At 45.2% G+C, this 15,261-nt stretch overlaps 1 long non-coding RNA gene across 1 annotated transcript; it reads left to right on the forward strand.

Moving 5' to 3' along the window:
* The first annotated feature begins 256 nt into the window (after positions 1-256).
* Positions 257-15,010, forward strand: LOC309359633. Its single transcript, XR_014163877.1, has 3 exons — positions 257-374; positions 10,852-11,050; positions 12,011-15,010. It is a non-coding gene; the product is annotated as an uncharacterized lncRNA (long non-coding RNA).
* The last annotated feature ends 251 nt before the right edge of the window (positions 15,011-15,261 follow it).

Consider the following 15,261-nt stretch of genomic DNA (forward strand, 5'->3'; position numbering starts at 1 on the left):
TCCTGGTAGTCTGGCCATTCCTTTGAGATGGTGATTACCCAATTCCTGAGACAATGGGAAAGTTCCCTCACCCCCTCCCTCCTTGCAGAGCAAACATTTGGTCATTTTGGGAGTCAAAATGGTTTCAGGGCGGTCTTCCTGTGCTGCTCCAGACATGTGGACCACATATCTATGTACGTGCTTAGTTGGTACATTTATGAACATTTATTATATATATAAGACCTCAATTTTTTATTACAATGCTTTTGCACCCCATGTTTCTGATTTGGCAAGTGCTCAGAGAAGAAGAATCTGCCAGGCAATGAACCCCGGAAAAGTGGATCTACACTCATTTTGAAGGCTTTCATGGTCCAAGAGTAAAATCTCCATTATATGTGAGTCGTAAGTCAGGCTGCAGAACTACCCCTTTCCTTGACAGCTTCCTGACGTTGCAGAGTATAAAAAGGGATTGACTGCCATGGAAGCACGTCGCTTCTTAGCTGACACTCGTAAAACTTAACTAAATCAAAAGCCTTTCCTTTAAAAAGGCCCAGAGCCTGGTTTTCATTGGACTGTGCACTAAATGGGGGGAGAATTCTCAGAGAAAGCACACTCTGGAAGGCCTGCTTCAGAAAAGAAAAACCATTTCCGAAGCTCTTAAAATGTTCCATTTATATGCAGTTGTCTTTTATCATGCACAGATCTTGTAAGGCTGCATAGATGAAAGAGGGGACTTTTTAAGTCACGACCCTCCTGGAGATCCTATAGTTATGCTGTTTGGATATCTAAAGGATAGTGGAAGAGAATAAGTCTTAGAGATGACGATTCGTTTGTTAAGGGCAGCTCAAAGAGAATACCCTGCAACATTTCTCAAATGAAAATAGGGACGTCATATTTAATACTAATACTAATAATCAGTGCTTTTTTCTGAGGAGATGCAGGGGTACGCATACCCCTAAACATTTTGTGAATCTTTGTACTTTTGCCCATTTACTGTATTTGTTTTTCCCAATTTGAACTATAAAATGGTGATTTTCTAGAGTCAAAATGAGAGTACCCATAAAAAATTTTGTTTAGAAAAAAGCACTACTAATACTAATACTAATACTAATAATACTATTTATACCCCACCCATCTGACTGGTTTGTCCCAGCCACTCTGGGCAGTTTCCAACATATATAAAAAGATAATATAATGTTTAACATTAAAACATTAAACATTCCCATCCAAGCTGGCCATTATAACAAATTTGTAACGCTTAGGATTTGCTTTCTTTCTTCTTCTACCTTCCACATCCCTTTTTCCTTTTATGATGCATCTTTTTCCATTGTAAGCCTGAGGAGAGGGACTGTGTTGTTTTTGTTGATTTGGAAGGCACTCTGAGAGCTTTTCTCCTGAAAAGCAGAGTCCAAATGCTTTGAATCAATCCAATCAATCAATCAATCAATCAATCAATGGAAAGGGCTATTATAGGACCTCTTCCCCTTGAGTTTCTCTACTCCCCTTTTAATCTCCAATTAAACTGTCAACACCACCTCTTGGGTGTTTTTTTCTTTTTAAACCCAATAACCTGAGAGCAGCATCTTGCACATCAATGCAATAATAACAGAAGAAACAACAGAAGGAAGCAAAGCTTGTGCTCACTAATCAGAACAAATGTTTTCAGGCTTCCGATGTGTGATGCAAGCAAATTAACCACTCTCAAGAGCAAAGTGGTGATTCCACACTCCACCCCCCCCCCCAAAACACACACACAAAACACCCTTCTTCAGGTTCTATTTACAAAGCAAACAAACCCTGGTGAAATGTAACTGCTTGTCAGAGAAAATGTCTGTTACTTATTCTTGCCTTCTTGTAATGTGATGCCCACGGTACAACTTGTAAGTTTAATTGGTCCCAGGAGACAGCCACTTGGTTAGCGCAGGTTAATGTTTCCGGGCATAATTCAAAGCGTTAGTGCTGACCTTTAAAGCCCTAAACAGCCTCGGTCCAGTATACCTGAAGGAGCGTCTCCACCCCCATCATTCAGCCTGGACACTGAGGTCCAGCTCCGAGGGCCTTCTGGCAGTTCCCTCATTGCGAGAAGTGAGGTTACAGGGAACCAAGCAGAGGGCCTTCTCGGTAGTGGCACCCGCCCTGTGGAATGCCCTCCCATCAGTCCAGGAAATAAACAACTATCTGACTTTTAGAAGACATCTGAAGGCAGCCCTGTTTAGGGAAGTTTTTAATGTTTGGTGTTTTATCACGTTTTTAATATATTGTTGGGAGTCACCCAGAGTGGCTGGGGAAACCCAGCCAGATGGGCAGGGTATAAATTATTATTATTATTATTATTATTATTATTATTATTATTATTATTATTTAGGAAATAAACATACATGAAAGGCAGAAGGACCCCTGCCCAACCCCACACCCCCAATTGTTATATGAACACCGCTTTGCCTCCGCTTCCACTCTGACTTTGATCCAAAGATTCAGAGTGTTAATAGGAATGAATTTCTTCTTCCTCTGGGCATTACAGAGGAAGAGGGAGATGTCACAACCTCATTACAGAGGAAGAGGGAGATGTCACAAGCAAGTCTCTGGCCTCTTCCAGAACAGCGCTTTTTCCTGAGTGTTTTCTGTGACATGTTTGTGACACGATCATAGTGGTGGGCTATTTCTGCTGGGATTCTTTCCCAATGATATTGCATTATTTTCTTTCTTCAGGGGCTACAGCACAACCAAAGCTGTACACACACACATAACCCAGAACAGTTTGGGTTAATAATTTCTTTGGCCAAAAGGTAGCGTAGATGCCATTCGGAATGTTGGGAATGTTGAGAGAATAGGAGTCGCCAAACTGTCATCTTCATGGACGTTACAGGCAAGAAGTGCATAAGTCAAAGACTCTAGAAACCCTCTTTCCACAGGGAAGTTTTAAATGTTGGATGTTTTATTCTATTTTTAATATTTTATTGGAAGCCACCCAGAGTGGATGGGGAATAAATAAATTATTATTATTGTTGTTGTTGTCGTCGTCACAGAAAGGGTTATCCACAAAGTGGACATCAAATATAGCAATTCAACCTATTTGGGTATAGTTAAGGGCACTGGCCCTTCCATGTGTGTGTTTGTGTATCCTGGTGAGAGAAAAACCAAAGTCAAGAAAAAACTTGTCTCTTTTCCAAGAGGGATTACCATACTTTCGCATCCATAAGATGCCCCCATGTAGAAAGGTAAAAGGAAAGAACCCCTGACAGTTAATTCCAGTCACAGACGACTCTGGGGTTGCGGCGCTCATCTCGCTTTACTGGCTGAGGGAGCTGGCATTTGTCTGCAGACAGCTTCCGGGTCATGTGGCCAGCATGACCAAGCTGCTTGTGGAGAACCAGAGCAGCACACGGAAACACTGTTTACCTTCCCACCAGAGTGGTACCTATTTATCTACTGGAACTTTGACGTGGTTTCGAACTGCTAGGTTGGCAGGAGCTGGGACCAAACAACGGGAGCTCACCCTGTCGCGGGGAATCGAACCACTGACCTTCTGATCAGCAAGTCCTAGGCTCTGTGGTTTAACCCACAGCACCACCCGCCGGTAAATAAACTAAAGTTAAGATACTGACAGGAATATTTTCTGAGAAACCATAAACTTGTTAATGTTTGTAATGTTTATCTACTTGCACTTTGACGGGCTTTCGAACTGCTAGGTTGGCAGGAGCTGGGAACGAGCAACGGGAGCTCACGCCGTCACAGGGATTCGAACTGCCGACCTTCTGATTGGCAAGCCCAAGGCTCAGTGGTTTACACCACAGCGCCAAGATGCCCCCTATTTTTGGGGATCACATTTAAGAAAATGGGGGGAGATGGCACAGAGTTGTTGAGCTGGTTTTTTCGCGGAGGATTGCCCAGAGTTGTTAACCTTTCTTTGCAGAAGCTGTCAATCGCCTGCCCAACTCCCAGAGCGTCAGCCAATCAACATCACCCATTGACGCAGCAACCAATAACACGCACAATAGCCGCTGACAATTGTTGCAGCAACCAATCAAACGTCCACCCTTTGCACTACCCATGTATAACATCCACACTTTTTAGCAGGATTTTTAGTGAAAAAACATAGTCTAATACACAGAAAAGTACAGAATGTCAGCTGGAACTGGGATGCCAATTAGCAGCCATTTCTGATGAGCTACTGTGGGGTGTTTCCCCCCCCCCCAAAAAATGTGATCATATTGATGGAAATGTTATTTATATGTAATTTTCTAACGCTTTGTAATTGTTGTGAGCTGCTTTGAGCTCAACTTTGCTGCTAACAGAGGAGCGGCATGCAAATATGACATTGACTCAAATCAACGTAACAAGCTGAGGTTCAGCTTGACGTACAAGCCAATGCAAGACATTTGTCGAAACTGGTCCATTTGAAACTAAGCAGCGCTGAATGCCAATCAAAGCCACTAAACTTGTACAAAGTGCTTCTGTTCTTCCGGAGGCTTTGATGGAGGAAAGAGTTAGGCTTTGATTCCGTTGCTTCTCTCTCGCTCCTGAGTGGCAGGCAGCCCATGTACATTATTTATTAAAAGTTAAGGAGTAAGATGCCTTTACTCTTGACTGGAAAAAGTGGGTTTTCAGGAAAGGTGGGGGGCTTTTGGAGAAAAAATATATATATCAGGAGCAAAGCTACTGGTGCGGAGCTTGGAAGATGAAGGACCCTGCTTTTTCTCCTTGCTAACTTTGAATATGGGAGCTTCAAAATCCAGACTGTCATGTATGATCACAAAACCCATCTTATGCACAAAGAAGAGGGGTAGAAATGATGCCCCCAAAGATCCCAGAATCTTTGCACTTAGATTCAATGAGAGCTGGAATTAGAAGAGAAAAGGTGAATTCTATCCTGCTCTAAATTAGTAACTGCCTTTCGAACGGAGTTTGCATCTCATCGTGTCTGCAGCAGCAGCAGCAGGCTTCTAAAGCAATCCAGCTATGTCTAAGGGTGCACTTCCTCCTCTTGAATGGGAAAATAGTGCTATAAAAAGGTAAAGGGACCCCTGACCATTAGGTCCAGTTGTGACCGACTCTGGGGTTGTGGCGCTCATCACGCTTTATTGGCTGAGGGAGCTGGTGTACAGCTTCCGGGTCATGTGGCCAGCATGACTAAGCCGCTTCTGGCGAACCAGAGCAGTGCATGGAAACGCTGTTTACCTTCCCACCAGAGTGGTACCTATTTATCTACTTGCACTTTGACGTGCTTTCGAACTGCTAGGTGGGCAGGAGCTGGAACCGAGCTACAGGAGCTCACCCTGTCGCGGGGATTCGAACCACCGACCTTCTGATCGGCAAGCCCTAGGCTCTGTGGTTTAACCCACAGCGTCACCCACTTCCCAACATAGTGTGATATATATCACAATATATATCTGTTGTAAACAGATACATCATACCTACATCACAGAAAGGGCGGTCTACAGGAAATCTGAGTGCTTTGTTTACCTCCTGTTGGGCAGAATACCTGTTAATGGTCACTTGATTGGATTACCTGGGGAGCCTGGCCAGTTTTTTGTAATGATAAATACTTTCGTTCCTGAGCCAGGTCACAGGTTCACCCTGTTCATACACAGACATACCCTTAAGACAGGATTTGTGAGGAAAGAGACAATGGGGAGGTTTCCCACTTTGACCTTGCAGAGAAATCATTTGCTCAGGGGAATCAAAATGGTTTCAGGTTGGTCTTCTTATGCTGATCTATGTATGTGCTTGGTTGGTACACTTATGAACATTTAACATATACCTAAGACCTCAAAATTCCTATCACAATAGCAATCTGCCTTATAATGAACCAGTCCGTCTGGTTCAGGGTTGCCTACAACAGTGTTAGGGAACCAGCTGCCCTCCAGATGTGGATGGACTCCAACTCTCAGGAGCTCCAGCCTGTGTAAACAATGGTCAAGCATAAGCAAACTCGGCCCTCCAGATGTTTTGGGACTACAATTCCCATCATCCCTGACCACTGGTCTTGTTTGCTAGGGATCATGGGAGTTGTATTCCAAAAACATCTGGAGGGCTGAGTTTGGGGATGCCTGGTCAAGGACAATGGGAGCTGTGATCCAATATCTAGAGGACCACAAGTCCCCTACCTGTGTTCTTCATACTAGTTGGCGGTAGTTCTAGAAAGTGACCTATTTCAGCCTTACCTAGAGATGCTGGTCCATGAATATGTAAATTTAGAAGCAGTGAAGGTTGCTCCCTGAGGGTGACTGGGGCACTGTCCCACCAAGTGCAGCACCCCCAGCTAGCCTTCCCCTTCCTGCCTTCCTACTTATGGCCAACCCAAGGGGTGGTGCCACAACCTGCCAGCATCTTCCTCCTTAGTCTCAGTGCTGCCTTTGAGGAAGGAGGATGGGGACAAAGAGAGAATGAGGTGTCTTATTTATTTATTTATTTATTTGATTTCAAAACCAAAAAGTAACAAAATACAAGCATCAAATTCAAAATCCGTATTTGTTTTCTAACATAAGCCTATTACACAGATTACCTAAATTAAAACATACATGATTACTCTAGGCTTCCCTTTGCTGTATGTAAATACATCACAGTTAAGAAATTTATATTATAAATAATATTATAGATTCCACCCATGTGTGATCTCAATATTTTATTTCTTCCATTTTGTTGCGTTGTTATAATTTAATAATTATTCAATTGTTTCTATTGTTATTTTCTTGCTTACCCCTGCACGTTTTACGCATTATCTATTAATATTTCAATTCCGGGACAACATTTTTTCGTGTATTCCTTCACTCCATCCCACTCTTTGATTATTCTCTGGTTTGAGTGACCTCTAATAATTGCTGTCAATTTTGCCATTTCTACAAATTCACAGAGTTTGTTTTGCTATTCTAATAATGATGGGATTTTCTCCCCCTTCCAGTTCTTTGCAATCAATAGAGAATGAGGTGTCTTTGGCACTGACTCCACCTGCAGTTGGGCTCCGTGCATTCCAGCCCACCAGGGCCATTGGGTAACAGCCAACACTGGTATGAACATAAGAAATAATCTGCCAGATCAGACCACCTCGTCCAGTATCCTATTCTCACAGTGTCTGACCCGATGCTCATGGGAAGCCTGTAAGCCGGACCCGAATGAAACAGTGCTCTCATCACTTGAAATTCCCAGCAACCAGCATTCAGAGGTATACTGCCTCAGACAGTGGCTATTGTGGTTGTTAGCCCTTGATGGCAGAAAGTGAGGAGGAATTAAATAACCTTTTAATGAGGATGAAAGAGGAGAACGCAAAATATGGTCTAAAGCTCAACATCAAAAAACTAAGATCATGGCCACTGGGCCCAACACCTCCTGGCAAATAGAAGGGGAAGAAATGGAGGCAGTGAGAGATTTTACTTTCTTGGGCTCCATGATCACTGCGGATGGTGACAGCAGTCACGAAATTAAAAGATGCCTGCTTCTTGGGAGAAAAGCGATGACAGCATCTTAAAAAGCAGAGACATCACCTTGCCAACAAAGGTCCGTATAGTTAAAGCTATGGTTTTCCCAGTAATGTATGGAAGTGAGATCTGGACCATAAAGAAGGCAGATTGCCGAAGAATTGATGCTTTTGAATTATGGTGCTGGAGGAGACTTTTGAGAGTCCCATGGACTGCAAGAAGATCAAACCTCTCCATTCTGAAGGAAATCAGCCCTGAGTGCTCACTGGAAGGACAGATCCTGAAGCTGAAGCTCCAATACTTTGGCCACCTCATGAGAAGAGAAGACTCCCTGGAAAAGACCCTGATGTTGGGAAAGATGGAGGGCACAAGGAGAAGGGGACGACAGAGGACGAGATGGTGGGACAGTGTTCTCAAAGCTACCAGCGTGAGTTTGAACAAACTGCGGGAGGCAGTGGAAGACAGGAGTGCCTGGCATGCTCTGGTCCATGGGGTCACAAAGAGTCGGACACGACTAAACGACTAAACAACAAAGCCCTTGATAGCCTTTCCTCCACAAATTAATCTTTTGCGTGCTAAACATGTGCCACACCTCTGAGCAACTGTTCTTCCCTTGGCTTGTTATGGCCAAGCTTTGTTGTGGACGGGATACATCCAGGCACACACACAATCCAGCTCCTTTGCTATTTTCTTGCATTTATCAAGCCCTCTGTGCAAAGCTTGCATTTGATTTCTTGCTCTGCCCACGTTAGCCTCAGTCCCTGCCCACCATGGGTGTGTGGCCCCTGAAAGGTTGTCCAGAAGGGTAGGTGGACCTCGGAATGAAAAAGGTTCCCCACCACAGCTCTAACTGATGCTTGCTCCCCTTCTCTTTCCCTCTGCAGTCAGTATCTTAGAACAGCTTCTTTTCCATCTGAAGAGAGGCTTCATTGAGAATTAAAAACTCTCCGGAGTGGATCCTCCGTTAGCTTTGATTTTTGAGCCCCTCGTGTGATGTGCCTCAGGGAGCAGCAGTGTGGGTGGAGCAGAGCTTGCAAGGCTTGAACCAAAACAAGCTAACTCCCCATGGCCTTCTGGGAAGAAACCGTGTGGTCTCATGCCAGAGTTCCCATTGTGATTCCAAATCTGGTGTGGGTGTGTCTGTTTCCCGTCCTTGGCCCTTATTTGGCAAAATATATAAACAGCAGGGTTGTCCCAACAAAGTTGAAAGGATGTTCACATGCAGGCAGGAGATGTAAATTGTGTGTGGACTATGAAGGCAGGCAGGGAAGCACTCAGAGCTCAATTCTAGAAAAAAAATGTTGTGTGTACATATCTGTGTATGCAGCCTAAATCTTATCATCCCACACTTCACGGGCCTTGAAGATGTTACACACATCCTCTCACCCTCCAGAGTTTAAAAGCTTTGCGTCTATTTGTTTTTTAAAGTGTCTTTTCACTTAAAAGAGCTTGACACTTCATGCAGGATTTGCAGCAACTCATCCGAAATAATCTCTGCGGGGTTCTCTGCCTGGATGTGCAATATTTGACGTGGTCTTTCTTTCCTTCTATGGCAATAACCTGCACGGTGGCCAAATGGCTCTATCCTGCATTGCTCGTTTCATTTTGCTTTTTTTTTTATAAAAAAAAATCAAGAGCAATTAGACCAGTGGCCATATTATTCCAAAGAGGCAGTACATCAAATAAGTCAGTGCCACACCCTTCAGAGAAGAGGAAACTTTGCCCTTAACAAGGGAGGCAGTGACAGCTGCTCAATGTTCCAAGTTAAGTTGGGCCCAGCCTTTGATCTCAGCAGGGGGCAGCGAGACTTGTGCTAACCACATATGCAATCCTTACTTAAAAGGGTCAAGCAGGTATTTTTAGTTCCAGTTTGAAGATGGAGGGAGAGCCTGCTTCTCTCTCTCTCTCTCTCTCTCTCTCTCTCTCTCTCTCTCTCTCTCTCTCTCTCTCTCTCTCTCGGATTAAAAAAAGGAAAAGCAGTTAGTGAAGCCATTGCTAAGGTGGAATGCCAGAGATAAGAAAGGAAGAGGCTCTGGGTTATTTGCCAATTGGTGTCTTCCCCCCTTCCCTAGCAGTATGTAGGAGCCATGCTCAATTTACAGGGGATGCACAGGAGCAAACCCCTGGCCCCCTTACATTTTATGCTAGCTAACACTTTTCAGAAGGCTCTCAGTATGTGTCTGCTTTGGCTAAAACTGGAGGGAGACTGGGGCTTGCAGAGTTCCACTGAGAGCTCCCACCCACTTCCCTTGTCATTTGAGCACTATGTAGAAGCCATGCATGTGTCTCTGTGTGTGCAATGCTAGGCAAATTGGGCAGAGCACCATAGAGAACGCCCCAATCTTTGTTGTGATCTTGGAAAGGCAGTATTCTGCAGCGGTTAGAGTGCGAAGGCCTGAAATTCACCTGATAACCTTCTAGAGCAGAGCTTTCCAAACCGTGTGTCATGACACATTAGTGTGTTGGCTGCAGTGCGTCGGTGTGTTGTGCAAATGCTCCCCCATGTTCTTCCCGGGGCTGGAAAGGGGTTGGTTTAAACCTCTGGTTTGCTAGTGAAACTGAATTACTGTGCTGCCACCTCACGAGAAGAGAAGACTTCCTGGAAAAGACCCTGATGTTGGGAAAGATGGAGGGCACAAGGAGAAGGGGACGACAGAGGACGAGATGGTTGGACAGTGTTCTTGAAGCTACCAGCATGAGTTTGACCAAACTGGGGGAGGCAGTGGAAGACAGGAGCGCCTGGCGTGCTCTGGTCCATGGGGTCATGAAGAGTCGGACACGACTAAACGACTAAACAACAACAACAAGTTGCTCCCGCATGGTCAAATTGTCAGTATGGTGGGATGAAAAGCCCATAAAATCACAGTTCTTCCATACCCTGCTCACAATCTGTTTTCCACTATCCCAAGGATGAGGAAACCAAGGCCCTTCAGAAGCTGCTGAACCGTTAGCCATGTTGCCTGGGAAGAGTGGGCGTGGTACTCTGTTGACATCTAGAGAGCACCAGGTTGAGGAGAGCTGCTTTTCTCCTGTTTCTCACTCATCCCAGGCACTGTCCCAGGCTACCTGCCGCCTGGCCTCTGTACATGCAGCCCAGGGAATGGCACTGGCTGGCAGCTTCCTCCTCCTTAGACTCAGTGTTGCCCTTGTAGGACTCAGCCAGGAAGAGGATGGGGACAAACCTAGAATTAGTTGGCCCTGTCTGGCATGGCTCCAACTACACCTGCATCCCTCCCTACCAGTTCCAGTGGGCACCAGCAGGGCCGTCTTTACCCAGGGGTGCAAGGGGTGCAAGGCACCCAGGCACTGAATTCCGGGGGGAGCCAGGTGCCCGCCACTGAAGCCACCTAAGCTCTTAACTATCTCTACCTGTTATGAAATAATAAATAATTTTGATTAAGCTGACATTCAAAACCGGCCACTGCTGCCTCCACCCTGGCCACTTTCTCCTCCCCAGAGTCCTGCCCTGCATGGAGAGGCGTTGCTCTTCTCCTTCCTCCTCCTGGGGAGCTTTTAAAAGCACCTGGATGTGAAGCTGCACTCCTTTGCAGAGCTCGGGTGCCCGGTTCTTGAGAGGCAACAGCAGTGAGACTTGGAAGAGCAGGACACCGCCTCTGCCACCATGGCCTTGCCTGCAACCATGGAGAAGTATAAAGGTAAAGGGACCCCTGACCATTAGGTCCAGTCGTGGCCGACTCTGGAGTTGCGGCGCTCATCTCGCTTTATTGGCTGAGGGAGCCAGCGTACAGCTTCCGGGTCATGTGGCCAGCATGACTAAGCCGCTTCTGGCGAACCAGAGCAGCGTATGGAAATGCTGTTTACCTTCCCGCTGGAGTGGTACCTATTTATCTACTTGCACTTTGACATGCTTTTGAACTGCTAGGTTGGCAGGAGCAGGGACCGAGCAATGGGAGCTCACCCCATCGCGGGGATTCAAACCACCGACCTTCTGATCAGCAAGTCCTAGGCTCTGTGGTTTAATCCCTATGGAGAAGTATATCTTGGGTGTAAACATGGGCAGCACTAAATTTGGGGGCGCTGGGTGGATATTTGCACCCCAGTGGTGCATATGCTAAAGACGGCCCTGGGCACCAGTCACCACTGGATGGGGAACCCTGTGGTCCTCCAGATGTTGTTGGACTTCAACTCCCATCATCCCTGACCATGGGCAGGGGTGGTTTGAGGGCAGCACAACCAGTACAGTCTCAGCCATGCTGCAGGGAACACCAAAACAAAACTGTAGAATGGAGTGCAAGAGGTGCCCCCCCATTTTAGCTCCACACAGGACACGGCTGAATTTTGAGAACCCAAAGTCCACCACTGGTCACACTGGCTGGGGCTGATGGGAGTTGTTACCAGATTCCCGCATCCTCACTCTGCAAGCTCCAGTGCTAGATCAGGCTTCCTCAACCTCGGCCCTCCAGATGTTTTTGGCCTACAACTCCCATGATCCCTAGCTAGCAGGACCAGTGGTCAGGGATGATGGGAATTGTAGTCTCAAAGCTTCTGGAGGGCCGAGGTTGAGGAAGCCTGTTCTAGATTCTTGCCCCAATGGGAGAGAACAGTTCTTTTGTAACCAAAAGCTGGCATTCTTAACGCGTCTTCTTTCCATACAGTCCTCTCGAGAGGAAGGAAGCGCGATCCCCACGGAGCTGTCGCTAACTGCTGCAAGTGGGCATCATTTAGGCCCTGTGACGCTCTGAGCAAAGGAAGAAGAAGAAACAGATAGGGTTGGGGGTTAAGAAGAAGAAGAGAGTAAATGAAATAACTCTCACAGGGGAAATACCCTTTTCAAAGCAAAAACCTTCAAGGAAGTGCTGATTTGCATTACAGAAGCGCTCTGTCATTTTATTTCCTGCCACAGACAAATTTATCACTTTTTTTTGGAGTGTCGACTATCAATGACAGCAGAAATTACACGTCCTTTCATAGCCCAAGTCTTTTGATAATTACTCTTTTAACTGCCTCTTGCTTACAGATTTTATCTCATTCCGAGTAGAGGGGTAACAATCTGACACAGTTTGGAAGAATATTAAATTCACCCCTCCACCACCACCACCCGTCAACTGGAAAGTGCTTGACCGGATAATGTCGCTGCCCCAAAAGAGGCAATCTGCCAAAAGAGAATTAAAATCTGAAACAATGAAAGGTTTCAAATAGGGAAATGTGATGACAGAGATGAGAGGAAGGTTTCATTTGGACAGGGCATGATTTCCCTGTGATGGTTGCTTTATTCTCCCCCACCCTTTGTTTATTCTTAATGCATTATCACATCCTCAGGGGGCCAAAACACTGCCAGCCTTCCCAAGGAGGAGTGCGGGGAAATAGGAACATTCAGAAAGGATTTCCATGGATGGCTACCAATGTTACTCCTGCTCAGAGTAGCCCCCTTAAAATTAATGGGCATGTCTAATTTAAAGCTAGTGTTTTCAATGGGTCTGTGGAGTAGAACTTAGCTGGATGCTAATCCCAAAGGCTGGACAATAAAAACAGCTGACAATAGAGGGAAACCTAAAAAAAAAATAAGTAAAATCCATCTAGCTGGGAAAGGTTGTCAGAGAGAGAGAGAGAGAGAGAGAGAGAAAGAAAGAAAGAAAGAAAGTCTTCAATTGTTTCAGGAAAATACAGATAGCAGATGCCCATTGTATCTCAGCAAGGATGCCTTTCCACATAAGAGGGGCAACCACACCTAAAGCCCTGTTCCAAGTTGCAGTGAAAGCACTTCAGATATTTTAGAGACTTTAAGGAGATACTCTCCTGCAGGACACAGTGACCTTTTGAGTGTGGGATAACCAGCCTCATGCAACCAACATGCTTAAGTCTCATTAACATGAAGGGATTAATACCATAGAGTAATCTGTCCTGCCAGGCTTAGCTGTGTCCCCTTCCGCTCACCTTGAGAGGGACTAGGTAATCAGATCTCCGTTCCCTCAGTTAACCCAAGAAGCTCAGCATGTGAAGAGGACTGATCTGGTTGCTCCAGCTCAGACCACATAGCTCCCACAAACATCCCTTGAGTTCCTATACCAACAATTTAGAAACTTTCAATGTTTTGGAACTAAGCCAAGTTTTACTGCCTGTGCCACTTTTCTGACTGGTGTATGGAAATGCACATGAACCAGACCTTTGAAGAATTTGTAAGTGAACCAATGGAAGAGGGACATTTTGGAACTCACAAGGGCATATTTTAAAGATTTAACAGCCTATATTTCAGTGCTTTGATTTGCTGAATATTTTGTGATTTTAAATCTCTGCTGAGGTTCCTGCCTCAAACTTGGATCTTGGCATCTAGGAATTATCATCAAATTATATATATATATATAAAACCAGCACAGGGTATATAAGAGTTGAAGCAGAACCAATCGGGCTGCAGCTTACATACACACTGACTGCACCAGTTTAATGGGAAGAGTCTCTTGGGCTCATCTTCTTTATGTTCTTCATGGCCTGCTTTTGCCTTTGTGTTAACATGACAAGCCAAGCCTATAAATATATGTTTGTTTGCACATGGCAATCCAGCAGGCAACCATAAAATGCAAAATGGCACTTCATTGCTTTTTTGTGTTTTGTTTTTGCTCCTTCCAAAGCCTTTCTTCTCATGATTTCCTCTGGGCACTCAAGACAAATGGCAGTTAGGGAAGAAACTGGAAGGTGTTGAAAACTGCTCCTGTTCTGTTATCTCAAGTTCTCCTGCATGGTCTGCTATCTGTATACAACTGGATCTGGTGGCAACAGTTGTTGAGAAGTTTGCTTTTTCAGCCAGGGATGTGAGTATGTCTCTGGAGCAAGTTTTCTTTGATCTGGGAGAGGACAGTGATCTGCCCATCTGGCCCACACCATCCCAATAACAGATCTCTCATACTTCAGACTTAAAAACTGAAAAGTGAGGGGGGAAATTGAGAAGCTCAAGAAGTGGAATATACAAATTAAGAAAAACTGGAGTTTCACAGTGGTGCCAACCACTGTGTCCCTGAAAAAAGGGTTGCTTTTATGAATGTGTGACTGAGAAAGACAGATGGAAAACTTTTCATAGAAGAGACTATGCTGACAGACTTGTAGTTTTGCTCTGGAGCACCCCCCACCCCACCAAAAAAAAATTCTCAAGGCTAGATTGGAGCTAAAGGATTCCTAGAGAATAAGGGTTTGGCTGCTATCTTGCAGGCAAACACCCTTGAATTTACCCTAAAATGTGGGATCCCGTGCAATTTGAGAAGGGAATTTGGTGTCGTGCCAGAAAGAAAATGTTTACAGAAAACAAGCATATATCATATAACAAAAATACAGAGCTGCAGCTCAGTTGGTTTACCCCCAAAGATGTTGCAACATTCTGAGTTCCCATTGGTGTGGAAATCTCTAGTGTCTTAGATGATGCACAAAAAGTTTCTCAGTTGGTCAGGGTTGGAAAACTCAAGGCTGGGCGTGGGGGAGTTTTTCTCCCAAGCCTCTCTGTCTGGGTCTCTCTTACCAGACCACACCCTTCCCCAAGCCGCACACCCCTCTCCCAAGACCACATCTCTAGCCAGACCTGTTTGCATCCTCCTTGAGTGTTTGCACAATGAATCCTACTCACCTGGATGGAGGATAGAAGAAGAAGAAGAAGAAGAAGAAGAAGAAGAAGAAGAAGAAGAAGAAGAAGAAGAAGAAGAAGAAGAGTTTAGATTTGATATCCTGCTTTATCACTACCCAGACTCAAAGCGGCTAATATTCTCCTTTCTCTTCCTCCCCCACAACAAATACTCTGTGAGGTGAGTGGGGCTGAGAGACTTCAAAGAAGTGTGACTAGCCCAAGGCGCATGTGGAGGAGTGGAGATGCGAACCCAGTTCACCAGATTACGAGTCTACTGCTCTTAACCACTACACCACACTG

The sequence above is a fragment of the Podarcis melisellensis genome (assembly GCF_964234715.1).
Source record: "Podarcis melisellensis genome assembly, chromosome: 16".
In the NCBI taxonomy this organism is placed as follows: Eukaryota; Metazoa; Chordata; class Lepidosauria; order Squamata; family Lacertidae; genus Podarcis; species Podarcis melisellensis.